This window comes from Tachyglossus aculeatus, chromosome 15 (assembly GCF_015852505.1).
Source record: "Tachyglossus aculeatus isolate mTacAcu1 chromosome 15, mTacAcu1.pri, whole genome shotgun sequence".
Lineage (NCBI taxonomy): Eukaryota > Metazoa > Chordata > Mammalia > Monotremata > Tachyglossidae > Tachyglossus > Tachyglossus aculeatus.
Window position 1 is genome coordinate 5,613,786 of NC_052080.1, and position 17,813 is coordinate 5,631,598.

Here is a 17,813-nt window from a genome sequence, read left to right on the forward strand (position 1 = left end):
ACCCAATTGCTTTTTATGACATTGGTTAAGTGCTTACTATGTGACAGGCACTGTTCTAAGTGCTGAGGTAGATACAAGCTAATCAGGTTGGATGCAGTCCATGTCCTACGTGGACTCACAGTCTTAATCCTCATTTAATAGTTGAGATGTCTGAGGCCCAGAGAAGTTAAGGGCCTTGCCTAAGGTCACACAGCAGAGAAGTGATGTTCCAGGATGAGAAACCAGGTCCTTCTATCAGGCCCATGCTTTATCCACTAGGCCACCCTGCTTCTCATCTCACCATTCTCATCTTCCTTTAAGTTCAGATACTTCTTTGGTGACTGAAGGAGAGTTCCTTTGGCTCCTCCTGGACCTCGCTATCCCCCTCACTCTCTCCATTTTGCTGAGGGGTTCACATGGGTCCAAAGTTTGCTCCAGGGCTTAAGCGGCAGAGAAGCAGTATGGCTCAGTGGAAAGCGCCCGGGCTTTGGAGTCAGAGGTCAGGGGTTCAAATCCCGGCTCCGCCAATTGTCAGTTGTGTCACATCACTTCTCTGTTACCTCATCTGTAAAATGGGGATGAAGACTGTGAGCCCTCCGTGGGACAACTTGATCACCTTGTAACCTCCCCAGCGCTTAGAACTGTGCTTTGCACATAGTAAGCGCTTAATAAATGCTATTATTATTATTATTATTATTAAGCAAAGAGGCCGGCAAGATAGGGAGAGAGCCCACAAGTCACAGTCACACAGAATTGCCGGAGTTGTCCAATGCTACTCTCGGCTGTTCTGCGGTTGGCAGGACGCTGGAGAGGGGCACAGTGCCCATTGTGACCTTTAGGCTGGCACCACAAGGCCCCATCCTTATTGCCACCCTTCCGTTGCCCTCTGCTACAGTCCACCTTTCTCCAGGTTGGGTGGAAGAGAGTGGACGGGTGGACGCTGACGGCTCTCCTGGGTGAGAGAGGTGCCATTTTCCCCTGGTGACCCTCTAGACTGTAAGCTCGTTGTGGGCAGGGAATGTGTCTGTTATATTATCCCAGCTCCACCGCATGTCTGCTGTGTGACCTTGGGCAAGTCACTTAACTTCTCTGAGCCTCAGTTACCTCGTCTGTAAAATGGGGATGAAGACTGTGAGTCCCACGTGGGACAACCTGATCACCTTGTATCCCCCCAGTGCTTAGAACAGTGCTTGGCACATAGTAAGCGCTTAACAAATGCCATAATAATAATAATAATATTGTTATACTGTCCTCTCCCAAAAGATTAGTACAGTACTCTGCAAACAGTGAGCGCTCAATAACTATGACCGACTGACAGAACTGGGACATTCTGGGAGATCCATCCTGGCAGATTCTCTCCTCCTGCAGGAGCAGGTAGTCTGGTCCATCTGCTGGGGAGGAACTAGTATTCAGAGGAGGAAGGCTAAACGTAGACCAAATTGCTCTATTTTCCACTCCCTCATAATAGCAATAATTACTTATGGTATTTGTTAAGCACTTACTATGTGCAAGCACTCTGAGGTAGATACAAGATCATCAGGCTGTCCCACGTGGGGCTCCCAGTCTTAATCCCCTTTATACAGATGAGAGGATTGAGGCCCAGAGAAGTGAGGTGGCTTGCCCAAGGTCACACAGCAAAGCGGCAGAGCCGGGATTGGAACCCACGTCCTCTGACTCCCAAGTCCGGGCTCTTTCCACTAAGCCACGCTGTTTCTCATATGGCCCTTTTAGAGCGAGCGTCTATCTGGGGTCGTCGGGCACCACATTAGCTCGAGAGAAGCTATTCAGTGAATTCTTGCCTCGGTCTTAGACTCTTCTCTGACCCCCAAGAGCCTCTTCCCAACTCTACCACTTTCAACATGGTATAGTGGATAAAGCAATGGCCTCGGAGTCAGAAGGTCATGGGTTCTAATCCCGACTCGGTCATTTGTCTGCTGTGTAACCTTGGGCTAGTCACTTCACTTCTCAGGGCCTCGGTTCCCTCATCTCTAAAATGGTGATTGAGACTGTGAGCCCTGCGTGGGACAGGGACTGTGTCCAACCTTATCACCTTGTATCTACCCCAGTGCTCAGGACAGTGTCTGGTACATTGTAAACACTTAACAAATGCCATAATTATAATTATTATCATTTAGTTACCTCATCAGTAAATGGAGATTGAGACTATGAGCCCCATGTGGAACAGGGACTATGTCCAACCCAATTTGCTTGTATCCACCCCAGCGTTTAGTACAGTGCTGGCACACGTTGCCATAATTATAATTATTATTATTCAGTTACCTCATCAGTAAATGGAGATCGAGACGGTGAGCCCCATGTTGAACAGGGACTATGTCCAACCCAATTTGCTTGTATCCACCCCAGCGTTTAGTACAGTGCTGGCACACGTTGCCATAATTATAATTATTATTATTCAGTTACCTCATCAGTAAATGGAGATCGAGACTGTGAGCTCCATGTGGAACAGGGACTATGTCCAACCCAATTTGCTTGTATCCACCCCAGCGTTTAGTACAGTGCTGGCACACGTTAGGCGCTTAGCAAATACCACAATTATTAGGTTCCCCATCCCACAATCAGCTCACATCGCTGAAGCGTTCGTGAACTGCAAGTCCCATCTCCAAGGTCTTGAAACATTCAGCCGGCTGAATGCTGCGTTCCCAATCAGAGCTACTCCTCCACGTCAGGTCGTCGGGGAGACAGACGGGCCGAATCGAATTTCCTCTCAAGAACAATTTATGCTTACTTTGGTCCGCATCGCAGCGGCCTTGGACTGAACGAGCGTCACGACAACCCTGCCTGGCTGCAGACTCCGCTCCTCCGACAGGCTGGCTTCCCCCAGCGGGCTGGCCCTAGAGGCACATACCGTACCAGTTGAAGTCGGGAAAACAGTCTGGAGGAAAATGCCTCTCATTCCGGCGACCCCTCTCCTGCATTCCTTCATAAAAAGCAGCCTGGCTGAAGATGTGCCTTTTAAATCGTATTTCTAAGTTATGTAGGGAACGACGCCGGCTGGGCTCATCGAAGAATGCGGTGGGTTTCTTTCTGGATGGGGACAGACCTGAGAGACTTCTGTATGTCTCAGGCATACTCTGAGAAGCATGTCTCTCCAGAGAAGCAGTGTGGCTTAGTGGAAAGAGCACGGGCTTTGGAGCCAGAGGTCATGGGTTCGAATCCCGGCTCTGCCACATGTCTGCTGTGTGACCTTGGGAAAGTCATTTATCTTTTCTGAGCCTCAGTTACCTCATCTGTAAAATGGGGATTATGACTGTGAGCCCCACTTGGGACAACTTGATCCCACTGTATCCCCCCATCAGTGCTTAGAACATCATCATCATCAATCGTATTTATTGAGCGCTTACTATGTGCAGACCACTGTACTAAGCGCTTGGGAAGTACAAATTGGTAACATATAGAGACAGTCCCTACCCAACAGTGGGCTCACAGTCTAAAAGAACAGTGCTTTGCACATAGTAAGCACTTAACAAATGCCATTATTACTATTATTATTATTATGTCTGGGGTCAGGCTGTTCCTCTGGGGTCAGGGCCCGTGTCCACCCCTCACCTGCCATCTGCTTTCCAAGCATTCTCTTTGGCACTCTGGGCAGGCTCATGTGAGAATGGTGCCTGAGTACAGGGGGTTGGATTCCAATTCAGCGTGGCTTAGTGGAAAGGGTACAGGCTTGGGAGCTGGAGGTCATGGGTTCTAATCCCGACTCCGCACTTTGCCAACTGGGTGACTTTAGGCAAGTCACTTAACTTCTCTGTGCCTCAGTTCCCTCATCTGTAAAATGGGGATTAAGACTGTGAGCCCTATGTGGGACAACCTGATCACCTTGTATCGACCCAAATGCCTAGAACAGTGCCTGGCACATAGTAAGCGCTTAACAAATATCATTATTATTATTATTATTATTATTTCCCTCTAGACCTCACTGTGGGCAGGGAATGTGCCTACCAACTCTGTCACATTGTACTCGCCCAAGTGTTTAGTTTAGTGCTCTGCACATGGTAAGAGCTCAATTAACATGAATGATTGATTGACTGATTAGAGGGCTGATGAATGAGGTGGCTGAGGGGGTGGGAGGAGGGTCAGCGTGGCATAGTGGATAGAGCACAGGCCTGGGAGTTACAAGGTCATGAGTTCTAATCCGCTCTGCCACTTGTCTGCAGCGTGAGCGTGTCACTTCAGTTCTCTGAGACTCAGTTCCCTCATCTGTAAAATGGGGATTGAGACTGTGAGCCCCATGTGGGACAGGGACTGTGTCCAACCCGATTTGCTTGTAATAATAATAATAATGACATTTATTAAGCGCTTACTATGTACAAAGCACTGTTCTAACCTCTGGTGAGGTTACAATGTGATCACACATTGTCCCGCATGAGGCTCACAGTTTAATCCCCATTTTACAGACGAGGTAACTGGCCCAGAGAAGTTAAGTGACTTGCCCAAAGTCACAGAGCTGACAATTGGCAGAGCTGGGATTTGAACCCATGACCTCTGACTCCAACGCCCGTGCTCTTTCCACTGAGCTACACTGCTTCTTGTATCCACCCCGGCGCTTAGTACAGTGTCTGGCACATAGTAAGCACTTAACAAGTACCACAGTTGTCACTGTTATTGGTACTGGGCCCTGGGGAAGTAGCCAGTCCCGCTGGCCAGCCAATCAACTCTCACTTTATTTGGGGAGCCAACTGCTTTGGCCAAGATGATTAGGGTGGCCTCTGTGTACGGTTGAAGATTGCTTTAGTCCCCCTTTGATTCATTTTGTGCTCCGTCAGCACTTCCCACACGGCCGCATTTAGCACTAATCAGGATTCCCAGCTACCAACTGCCACCGTGTACTCAGAGAGCACAATCTTAAAAGCACAATACAGTCATAAATTCTGCCTTGAAATAAACAAGGCATGAGAAATGACGCAGGGGATGGAGCAGACCCAAAATGGTCAGGGGGAGAGCAGCGGCCTTTTGGGGCCTGATTTCTTCAATTAAAGCCCTTGGGGCCGAAGATTCAAATAGGAATGCTCCTCGTAGGCTTAGATGCCTCACATTCACAGATACTAAACGAGAAGTATTTTTATGACATTATGAATGGGAAAGTAAATCCATTTCTTCAGACCCCGACCATTTTAGACCATTTCTCCTTTTATCCTTTTAGTCTCTGCCTAGGTAACGTTTGCCTGTAAGAAATAAAATAGGATTACTGAACTACCAAAGGAACTCAGGCGATGAAATTGTGTAATCTTAAACAAGAAGACTGTACCTCTTCAAGGAAGGGGACAACAGCTAAAAAAAAATGAATACCTTTTTTTTTCCTGGAAGTAAATAGGCTAAGGTTTTTATATGTTGCCTACATAAGATTCTTTTATAGTACTGACATTCAGAGTTCATGTTCTTATAATGGGCAGTGGTATTTTGGATTCACTGAACTTTACAGATGTCAACTCCGGGCCTGCCAAAAGATAGGCCTGTCAAGGCAATAAGAGCCATTGAGATACAGGACTTAAAGCGGAAACAAGCAGCACCCCCAAAAGCAACCAAATGAAATGGATTGAAGTCTCATTAACTGTAGAAGCAATGGTGATTAGTAAGCATTCACTTAGGGGCCGTACCCTGTACTAAACACTGGGGAAAGCACAAGGAGCTTTGTCTCTTAACTGAAGAGACAGACCCAAAGGATGTTTACCAGCAGAGCACTGAGAATAAGTGATGAGCGAAAAAGATGCTACAGTGTGATAATAATAATGATAATAATCATGGTATTTATTAAGTGCTTACTTATGTGCCACGCACTGTACTTAGTGCTGAGATGGATACAAGCAAATCAGAGTGAACACAGTCTCCATCCCATTTGGGGCTCACAGTCTCAATCCCCATTTTACAGATGAGGTGAGTCCCAGAGAAGTGAAGTGACTTACCCAAGGTCACACAGCAGATAACCGATGAAAGGTCGTGGTGCCGTTTTTGCAGCCATAGCCTGGAACTCTTAATCCATCTCCATCCCTTCCCCACTAGACTCTCTGGGTGAAAGGGTAGCAACTCAGGAAGTGGCTGTGTTTGCTCTTTCAAACCATCTGGACTCCTTCCAGTCATGTCCTTTCATTTCCAGTTTTTATTTTTACCTTTGTCCCCGTTGGGGAGAAAACCAAAACAGAGCGAATCGGTGGTGGTTATCAAGCACTCATAGAGCTGGGGCTAGCCAGGTGAGAGAGACAGTTGCCTCTCAGAAAGGAGGGCAGGGGGTGGAGGCAGCAGTCAGAGATTTGAAAGCGCCCAGCACCCACTCTGCCGACTCGGAAGCGGTGTCCGTTTAGCAGGGATCTGGGAAGGGTGCACAATTAATTCAATCATATCTATTGAGTGCTTTCTGTGCACAGAGCACTGTACTAAGCATTGGGAGAGTACAACAGAAAATAAACAGGCATATTCCCTGCCCATAACGAGCTCACAGTCCAGAGGCGGAGAAGGACATTCATAAAAATAAGTAAATGACAGATCATCATCATCATCAATCGTATTTATTGAGCGCTTACTATGTGCAGAGCACTGTACTAAGCGCTTGGGAAGTACAAATTGGCAACATATAGAGACAGTCCCTACCCAACAGTGGGCTCACAGTCTAAAAGGAGGAGACAGAGAACAAAACCAAACATACTAACAGAATAAAACAAATAGAATAGATATGTACAAGTAAAATAAATAAATAAATAGAGTAATATCTGAATATAATATAATAATAATGATGGTGTTTGTTAAGTGCATACTATGTGCGAAGTGCTGTTCTAAGCACTGGGGGGGATACAAGGTGATCAGGTTGTCCCACGTGGGGCTCACAGTCTTAATACCCATTTTACAGAAGAGGTAACTGAGGCACAGGGAAGTGAAGTGACTTGCCCAAAGTCACACAGCTGACAAGCAGCGGAGCCAGGATTAGAACCCATGACCTCTGACTCCCAAGACCGGGCTCTTTTTACTGAGCCACGCTGCTAAGTGCTATGGGGCTGGAAGGGAAGGGACAAATAAAGGGAGCAAATCAGGGTGACGCGGAAGGGACTGGGAGAAGAGGAACGGAGGGTTTGATTTTGGGAGCAAGGGGAAGGTCAGTGGTCCCTCTGCCACAGAAACACTCTCGGTTCGGGGACTTGGACAGAGTCCTGAATCCATTCATTCACTGAATTCATTCAATGGTTTGCTGAGTGCTTATTGTGTGCAGAGCACCGTACTAAGCACTCAGTAGCTGAGAAGCAGAATGGCAAAGCGGATACAGCACGGGCCTGGGCATCAGAAGGTCACGGCTCCTAATCCCTGCTTCACCACTTGTCTGCTGTGTGACCTTGGGCAACTCACTCAACTTCTCTGCGCCTCAGTTCCTCCATCTGTAAAATGGGCATAGGGCCTGTGTTCAACCCATTTGGCCCATATCCACCGCAGTGTTTAGTACGGTGCCTGGCACATAACAAAACCTTAACAAAAACTATCATTATAATATATAATAATATATAATATAATATATAATATAATAATAATCGCTTATAGCTCATTTACACCCTCCTCCGCATTCAAGTGAACAAATTAGTTTAATTTGACCATTCTACTTGGATACATTTTCATGATGGTCTCCCCCATTAGAGTGTAAGTTCCTTGTGAGTAGGGATGTATCACTTATTTTTCCTATACTCCCCATTTGCACTTCCCCAAAAAGGCACTCAGGAATTGCTACTTCTACCAACTACTAAGACAGTTCCCTGCCCTCAAGGAGATGACAATCAAACTGGGGAAGCAGTCAGACTGAGAAGAAACCTGCGAACATAAAGGGAGCTGCTTCTGGGGGAGTTTGGAAATCCCAAAATGGCAACCAAACGCCCCTTTCTAGCCAACAACCTTTCCCTCCAAGCCTGAAGTAGCTGTGAAGGTCAGTCAATCAATCAGTGGTATTTATTGAGCACTTACTGTGTGCAGAGCACTGTACTGAGCGCTTGGGAGAGTACGGTACTACAGAGTTGGTAAACACACTCCCTGCCCTTGGAATTTTTTAAAAGGTGTTTGAATCTAAGACTGAAGCAAGAATTCACCGAACTGTTTCCCTTGAGTTATCGTAGCTACTCTTGAGCCCAGATGGTGTGGACCGGGCTAGGCTATTTTGCACCACCTGATGCCACTAGAAAGAACAAATGATCCCTCGAAACGCTATCGAAAGGCTGCATGATTTTAATGTAAATGAAACTGCGACCTGGCCTAGGGTAGCATGCCTTCTGGAACCCGATTTTATCAAAATCCGCCCGTGGAGCTGCAATAACAAGAACATTAACAATGAAAATATTAATTTCCTAGGTACGGTGAGGATTCTGCTTCGGGGGAAGAGGTCACAGCACTTATATTTGTCTTCTGTGACTAGAAACCAAGCTAACTGCGTCATTAACCTCCTAGACCAGCCCCACATTGGCTGGTCTACATTGGCTCCCCATGAACTCTTTGCTCATGACCTCTCTCTGGCTTGGAACTCCTTCGCCCACTTCATCTCTGACAGGCCACCACTCTCCCTGTCTTCAAACTCCTAATAAAATCATATTTCCTCCAAGTCAGCCTTTCCTGACTGAGCATTTACTTCCCTATTCATCCCCTCTCCTGCCTCGTTTTGGCAATTGGAGCCGGACAACTTCAGCTCTTTGTCACTCCACCCCAGCCCCATAACACTTCTGGACATATCCTTACACTCTGCCAATTCCCCTATCTGTAATTTATTTTAATGTCTGCCTCCCCGAGTATTCTGTGAGGGCCTTCAGGTTTATATCTAGAAGCAGTGTGGTTCAGTGGAAAGAGCACGGGCTTTGGAGTCAGAGGTCCTGGGTTCTAATCCCGGCTCTGCCACTTGTCAGCTGTGTGACCTTGGGCAAGTCACTTCACTTTTCTGGGCCTCAGTTCCCTCACCTGTAAAATGGGGATGAAGACCGTGAGCCCCACGTGGGATAACCTGATCATCTTGAAACCTCCCCAGCACTTACAACAGTGCTTTGCACATAGTAAGTGCTTAATAAATGCCATTATTATTATTATTATACTCTCCCTAGAGCTTAGTCCAGTGCTCTGCACATGGTAAGCACTCAACCGATGTTACTGACTGACTGATCCATTTGCCAATCGGTTGCCGTAGTCACTTGGAGATGGAAGAAAATGAAATGCAATATCTCCCTGCCTATCATCCTATCAATCAATCAATATATTCATTGAGTGCCTATTGGGTGCAGAGCATTGTGTGAAGCACTTGTGGTGTCCAATATACCAGAGCTGGTAGACACGTTCCCTACCCACATAAAGCTTCCAGTTGAGAGGGGGAAACAGACATAAAGAAATAAATTACGGATAGGTACGTGAACATTTGTGGGGCTGAGGCTGGGGTGAATATCAAGTACTCAAAGTGTACAGACTCAAGGTGACGCAAAAGGGAGAGGAGAAACTTTTCAGAAATCCCAAGGGAGAAGCCCGTGGAGTGTGCCCAAATTCCCTCACTTCCTGTACCTCCTATATGCATATCCATAATGTATTTATTTATATTATTGTCTCTCTCCCCCCCCAGACCATAAACTCTTTGTGGGCAGGGAATGTTTCTACCAATTCTGTTGTACTGTCCAAAACGCTTACTCCTGAGCCCTGAACACAGAAAGTGCTCAGTAAATATGACTGATTGACTCCTAGTGACCACCATCACTGCACACATGAAGTGGCCCTTTATTTCTCCCCTTTGCCCCATTTTCCCAGGAAGGCCTATTGGATGGGGATACCAGCCCTTAAGCGAGTAGCCCGGGCCCCCTCTCCTCATCGGTTAGGGGGTCAAACAGTCCCGTGGATTCCAAAGTGAAATCTGCCTATTCCGGGCCGACTTTAGCCCCGGAGGCAAGTGGCAATAGCCCTAGTTGATTACCTGAAGTGCCCTGGGAATGTTTGTCTCTGAGACCAGCCCATCTGTCTCATCCTGTGCGTGACTACGTCCTTGCTTCGGAAGGGAAGTTTAGAGACTTTGCATGGCCTCGGGTTTATATTTCTGTAGTGAGCCAGAATGAACCCAGGCTGCTAACGGCAGGAACTGTGCAGGAGAAGAGACCCATCTACATTTACATAATAATAATTGTGTTATTTTTTAAGGGCATCTTTTGCACCAAGCACTCTACTAAACACTGAGGTAGATACGACAATCAAATCAGACACAGTCCCTGCCCATTTGGGATTCACAGTCTAAGCAGTCTAGTGGAAAGCACATGGGCCTGAGAATCAGAGGCCCTAGGTTCTAATCCTGGCTCTGCCCCTTGTCTGCGGTGTGACCATGGGCAAGTCAATTCATTTCCCTGTGCCTCAGTTACCCCATCTGTAAAATGGGGATTAAATCCTCCTCCCTCCTACTTAGACTGTGAGCCTCATGTGGGATAAGGGCTGTGACCGACGTCCATAAACCTGTACTTACCCCAGAACTTAGAACAGTGCCTGACGCACAGTAAGCGCTTAACAAATGCCATTAAAATAAAAAAAAGTAGGTGAGAGAACAGATATTTAAAACCCATTTACAGATGAGGAAACAGGAAAGATAGGTGATACGGCAGTGCTGGGATTAAAACCCAAATCTTCCGACTTTAAGGCCTGTGGCAAGAGCTGCTTCTCTACTTATTATATCTAGCTACACAGTCCTTGGTTTCAGAAAATAATGCCAACAGGGAGGCCATACTCAGGCAGTTGGCTGAAAAAGCACAACCGACATTCCCTTCCCCATCGCGTGCCCACCTGGACGTGCCCCAGATTTCACCCCCATCAGGGCCTGCCCCTTTCTGCCCGATCTCCAAGCCTCTCACCCTCTCCTCGCCCGACAGCTGCCCATCTTCTGCACCCGTTTCCTGACAGCCCCCCTCAGCACTCCCCCGGACACATCGCTTCCTGCTTCACCATCGCCAAGCACCGGAACAAACCGACTGAAAAGGAAATTCTCGTGATTAAATAGACTATTTCCTCGACCTCTGTTCTCTTTGCCGGGAGGAAAGATGGCGTAGCAGAGCTAACTCAGACCTGGAAAATACAATGGGCTGCTAATGCCAGGCAAGAGAAATGGAGTCAAAAGCAGCATGACAGAGCAAAGAGAGAAAATGAAGGCTGCTTTGCCACAATGCATCAGGGAGCACCCATTTTTGGACCCACAAGGAATTTAAAGCTGTTGAGTCACCAGAAGAATTTTTCAATTTCTGAACGCTGCTCATATGCTTCCTATAGGCAACGTTAAAGCAAAAAGCAAAGGAATACGAAGAAATGCCACTGAAAGCTTTAACCTGCTGCCCACTTGGCAAGCACTAAAAAAAGGAACAACATCACAATGTAGGTATTTCTGTCAACTCTTAATAATCACCTCTCTTTCTCATCAACACTGCCTGGGCACTGTTTGAAATTCTATTCTTCCTTCATAAACATCCCATTGACCAACAGAGAAAAAGAGGGAAAATCAAAACGACACTGAATTCACTCTCTCCTTCAACCCCACAGAACTGTGTAATACCGATTTCGTAATCTCGACTGGTCTTGACCCGAAATCAAAAAATCCCCCAAACCATTACGGGTCATTACAACCTGATTCCCTCATCGGCATCAATCCTGGCCTGAAAAACTAGGGTTCCTGAGAGGGTCTCTTTGGTTGTGGTTTTCTAGATGGACGGTTATCACCAACCTGTTTTCATCTAATGACCCTCTCACGGTGAGAGAGTGGTATGAAAAATTAGACGGAGGCAAACCGCTCAGTGGGAGTGGGTGAGGGCAAGGAGAGAATGGATTGAACTCATAATGAATACCAGTAAGGAAAACTACCGCGAGGGAGAAATTAGTCTTCAGCAAGCCTGTCTGTGCTAGTCATCCTGAAGACCGGGAAAGGGAGCACAAATGCAAGCAGGTGAAAGAAAGCCTGACTTGTAATAGCTTAATGACAAGAACGCTTTGGGAGCCAATGAGGTTAATACTTAAGCGACACAGAACAGTAAGTGGGGGAAGGGAAGGGGGGAGACTCCAGAACTTACTGTGCATACTAATTGAAGGCCAACGAACGCTGAATAATGGGAGAAAGATGGTTCCACCGCCGGATCCGCTTCCTCCCGCTCACAAAGGATGAGCCGGCAAAAAAGGAGCCGCTTGGCTGTGTCATTTGGCTGGCGGCATTAGTATTGATTGGAATGCCGTCTTTCCCTGCAATGCAAAGAGAGGAGGAAGGTGGGAAGGCGGAAAACGTAAAAAGAAAAAGGCGGAAAGGAAGAAGAGGAGGAAAGGACGCAGAGAGCGTGGCTTAGAAGATGACAGATGACGGGGGTGGGGGGGCGAGGGGGAGAGAAAGTTCTTGTCATCCTGGGGTTAGGAAGCGATCGATCGTCCTTTTAAAGCCATCGGGCCATTTATGAGATGAAACGCTTTTAACTCTATTAATCAAGTGGGCTTCTCCCAGCCTTGGTATTTGGAGAGACAAAAGAGGTCTGTGAACAGTCAGAGCGATGGTCTGGTGGCACAGAGACCCAGACATAGCCATGCAGGCTGAATGGTGGGCTAGTATTGGGCAAGGGGTACTTCCTTATCCAGTCCTTGGGGGTGATATAGCATCTTCCCCCCCGACCGTGGGGTCTTACAGCACCTTAAAGACCACAACTCAGGAGCCTGAAAACGGCCCCATTCAGGGAACCTCACAGAGAAAACACCCATGTAGCCTCTTTCAACCACCTGTGGGTTTTTTCTTTTTCTTTTTTTTTAAGGGAAGCTCTCTGTTGGGCCAGAAAATGTGAGATTGCTTATTCCTTTATTTCCCCATTTCCTCCTGACAGGCTATGGCAGCTTGGAATCGGGCCGTGTTATAAACAAAGTGTCAAAACCAGGCAGGAAACGGTGCCTGTTCGGAAAACGTGAGGGGAGAAGAAAGAGTTTTGTAAAAGTGCCCACGGTGCAATATCTGGGAAGTCAAACATACCTCCTGACAACCGCCCATATCTGGAGGACTAGGCAGAGAAAGCAATTGAGGGGAAGTCTTTCAGCGTAACTATTTCTCCTGTGCATACCAATCCCCAAGAATAACCCTCGTTTGGGGAAAACAGCAATTTTTTTATGGCATTTGTTAAGCGCTTACTTCGCACCAGGCACTATACTAAGCGGTAGGGTAGATACAAGCTGATTAGGTTGAACACAATCCGTGGCCCACAAGGGGATCACAATCAATCCCCCTTTTACAGATAAGGTAACTGAGGCACAGAGTAGATATGTGACTTGCCCAAAGTTACACAGCAACTTGAGGGTCAAGCCAGAAACAGCTCTACCAGCTGATAATGACGGCAGCAGTGATATCAAGCGCTTAGAACAGTGCTGGACACACAGTAAGCGCTCAATAAATACCACTGATTGATTAGCCTTGACCATCTTGATGTGCTTTTGGTTTTTTATGGTATCTGATAGGTGCTAATTACGTCCAAGACACTGTACTAAGGGCTGGGGTAGCTAATGTGCTGTTAGCTAATCAATCTGGACACAGTCTATGTCCCAGGTGGGGCTCACAGTCTTAATCCCCATTTTGCAAATGAGGTAAGGTTGATTGAGGGGAGAGATGGCCCCAGGTGAGGGAAGCAGATAGAATCTGCTTTTCATCGAGTCACATTATACGGGTAAGATTTCAAGGTTGGTGAGCCCTGTCTGTCTCTCCGGCTGGGTAGATGTTTGATTTTCTTACGCTGCCAACTTGTACTTCCCAAGCGCTTAGTACAGTGCTCTGCACACAGTAAGGGCTCAATAAATACGATTGAATGAATGAATGAATTTTCTTCTACTGGACATGTAGAGCAGCATAAGAGCACGGGCTTGGGAGTCAGAAGGTCATGGGTTCTAATCCTGACTCCACCCAAGTGCGTGGGCAAGTCACTTTACTTCTCTGTGCCTCAATTACCTCATCTGTAAAATGAGGATTGAGACTGTGAACCCCAGGTGGGATAGACTGTGTACAACCCAATCTGCTTGTATCACGCTAGCACTAAGTACACTACCTGGCACATAGTAAGCGCTTAACATATACCACAGTTATTATTGTTATTAGCTGATCCAGTCAGATTATGAGTCTACACAGTTCTTATGGGCTAGGGGTAGCCCCTAAACCTCTCACGTGCTGATCACGATGACAATTTTTTTTACATCATGCCAACAATGTCATCATCATCATCATCATCAATCGTATTTATTGAGCGCTTACTGTGTGCAGAGCACTGTACTAAGCGCTTGGGAAGTACAAACTGGCAACATATAGAGACAGTCCCTGCCCAACAGTGGGCTCACAGTCTAAAAGGGGGAGACAGAGAACAAAAACAAACATATTAACAAAATAAAATAAATAGAATAGATATGTACAAGTAAAATAAATAAATAAGTGCCAAATTGAGGTTCTCACTGAAAGCACTGATCACGTTTCCTGCAAACTGTACTTTCTCAGTCATGGCTCCTCACCCAAAATCCCAGGGTTTTTGTCAGTCCCAGAGTCCGCACGAGTGGGCGTTTCAAAGTGTCTTTCACCGTTTGCCTAGCGGAAAGAGTCTGGGCATCAGAGTACCTGAGTTCTAATCCTGGCTCTGCCACTTGTCTGCTGTGTGACCTCGGGCAAGTTACTTCACTTCTCTGTGCCTCAATTCCTTCATCTGCAAAATGAGGATTCAAAACCTGCTCTCCCTCCTACTTAGACTGTGAGCCCCATCATGGGACCTGATTATCTTGTATCTACCCCAGCACTTAGTATAGAACATAGGAAGAGTTTACCAGATTTATTATTATTATTATTATTTGATCTTATATTCATCAAAGCCCTACCAGACTTTTGAGATATTCTGGCTACCCTCTACTTCTGTTTTGTTTTTATTTTGGATTTTTTTTTCAATGTTATTTGTTAAGGGCTTACTATGTGCCAGGCACTGTTCTAAACCCTGGGGTAGATACAAGTTAACCACGTTGGACACAATCCTTGTCCCACATGGGGCTCATAGTCTTCGTCCCCATTTTCCAGATGAGGTAATCGGGGCACAGAGAAGTGAAGTGACTTGCCCAAGGTCACACAGCAGACAAGTGGCAGAGCCGGGACTAGAACCCAAGTCCCCTGCCCATGCTCTATCCATTAGGCCAGACTCCACTCTTTGGTGGAGACATGACCCAAAGAGAATAATCAGACTTACATATTTCCGTGACAAAGTCTAAGAAAATTCTACGCCCTTCCTATGAAGCAGAAAACAGGGCCACAGAGAGTTCTGCAACCTATCCACGACCACAAAACACACCAGAGTTTGACCTTTCTGGGCAACCCGGGAACTTAATTCCCAATCCCCAGCTGCCATCATGAGAAAATCCTTCCTTTCAGAAAACAGGCTCTCTGCTGCTCACTCCTTACATTTTCTAGCCTAATTTCCTAATAGCCCTGGCCTATCTAAACAAAGGAGCCTCTTTTTTCCAATTTAACGTGGAGAGATCCATTTTCCTGTTATGCACTGCTTTATTGAATTTTTAGGCCTCCGTTGTGAAGAATCATTCAGGACAGTGCCCCAGACCATAGATTAAGAGGAATTCTGCAAGTCAGCCATAATTTAACGGTATTTCATAAGCGGGGTTAATTCATACCCTCCGAGACGGGGGCCTGCCGGGTCTGAGTTTATCCTTTCCCATAATTGGCTTTGCTCTCCAATTAGAACATTTGCCTCCCCTTGCTTGCCGAGATACTTCAATGAATTCTGCTAAGAGTTCCATTTTTGAGGCATTAACAGCTTAACACCAAGGATAGTGCATTTTTCTACCTCTGAGGCTACCCGAGAGGAAGGTCTCTGCTCTTCCTCCCGTGCCCCCTCAAACAAAGAATACTGGATGGATAGGCCGTGAGGTGTCACCCAGCCCACCCCTGCAATTGAAGCCCCGTCGAGATTCTCGGTTGCCCTGCCTTACAATTATGCCACCCACACACATAGCTCATTAAGTGTATTTAAAGCAAACAATAATGCTGATGAAGATTCCCGGAGCACGCCTGCTTCTATCAGAGCTCTGAATGATGCATTAATAAGTCCACGATCTAATGGAAGCGTTAAATATCGCTGCCGCTCACGGGTCTCTTCCTCTTTCCTTTCTTCTTCCTAATCCTCTGATTAGAGGTGTTTTTGGTGGAATTCCACATTTCATTCCTGCCTCTGGCAGAAGCTGTCTTTAAGACATTAGAAACCACAAAGAAAGACCAGATGTTTTAAAATCCTACGCCCTCCTCGCTAGACTGAGAATCCCATGACAGGCGGACAGGTATTGTGTCCAACCTGATAGTTTTCTATCTACCCACAAGAGACAGTGCTGTGTACCCCTTAAGCACTTCAAAACTCTTCTCAGCCCCAGAGCACTTATGTACAGATCCTTATATTTTCCTGCTTCCCACTATCTGCAATTTATTTTAGTGTCCATCTCCCCTGGTATTATTATTATTGTTATTAGAGAAGCAGCGTGGCTCACTGGAAAGAGCCCAGGCTTTGGAGTCAGAGGTCATGGGTTCAAACCCCAGGTCTGCCAATTGTCGGCTGTGTGACTTTGGGCAAGTCACTTAACTTCTCTGTGCCTCAGTTACCTCATCTGTATAACGGGGATTAAGACTGTGAGTCCCCCGTGGGACAACCTGATCACCTTGTAACCTCCCCAGCACTTAGAACAGTGCCTTGCACATAGTAAGCACTTAATAAATGCCATTATTATTATTATGGTATTTGTAAAGTGCTTACTATGTGCCAGGCACTGTACTAAGCGCTGGGTTGGATATGAGCAAATCGGGTGGGGCACACAGTATTGCCCAGCCGGGCACCCACGTGTCCACATCAGAGAAGCCAGGATTGAGGCGCATCCTTTCTTTCCCAGACTCCGCTATCCTGGTCGGCACCATTCCCATCATTGTTCTTTCATTCTACAGTCTGGGCCCCGTAACTGTGGCTGCTGGACAAAGCAAGGACAAATGAGAGGCCAATGCTGTGAGTGGGGAATGTGTCTGTTATACTATTAATAACAATAAAAACAATAACAGTAATAATAATGATATTTGTGAAGCGCTTACGATGTGTGGTGCACCGTACTAAGAGCTGGGGTGGTTACAAGCAAATCGGGTTGGACACAGTCCCTTTCCCCCATGGGGCTCCCAGTCTCCATCCCCATTTTACGGATGAGGGAACTGAGGCCCAGAAAAGTAAAGCAACTTACCCAAGGTCTCATGGCAGACAAGCGGCAGAGCCTCTGACTTCCAGCCTGAACCCTATTTACTATGTCATGCTGCTTATACTCTCCCAAACGCTCAGTGAAGTGCTCTGCCCACAGTAAGCGCTCAATAAATCATCATCATCAATCGCATTTATTGAGCGCTTACTATGTGCAGAGCACTTTACTAAGCGCTTGGGAAGTACAAATTGGCAACAGATAGAGACAGTCCCTACCCAACAGTGGGCTCACAGTCTAAAAGGGGGAGACAGAGAACAAAACCAAACATACTAACAAAATAAAATAGGATAGATATGTACAAGTAAAATAAATGAATAGAGTAAAAAATATGACTAACTGACAGTGATGACATTCGTTTAACTGCCCTGAGCTACAGAACCCAACTAAGCTCCTTCTCCAGTGTGTCATAGGGTAAACCAGAAAATAAAGTGGGACCTTTTTGGCAAACACATTTTATCTCTTTCCAAGTGAAAGTATTTCATCATCTTCCCATTGTGTTTTCCTTTCCGTGGGGTCTAAACGCTGTGTTTGGGTATTTGGAAGACTGAAGACACAGTGATTCTGTTTGAGTGTGC

General features: G+C 46.4%; 1 protein-coding gene across 4 annotated transcripts in view; it reads right to left on the reverse strand.

Moving 5' to 3' along the window:
- Window positions 1-17,813, reverse strand: part of RAI2 (retinoic acid induced 2) — a 167,613-nt gene that overhangs the window by 121,289 nt on the left and 28,511 nt on the right. For 2 of the 4 annotated variants that reach the window (XM_038757014.1, XM_038757007.1), the window contains exon 2: window positions 12,024-12,189. The exons of 1 other annotated variant lie outside the window; for it this stretch is intronic. The gene's annotated coding sequence lies outside the window, so the exon portion shown is untranslated. Of the gene's footprint in view, window positions 1-12,023; window positions 12,239-17,813 lie in introns of those variants that run through there. One more of the 4 variants, XM_038757008.1, reaches the window with a different exon arrangement.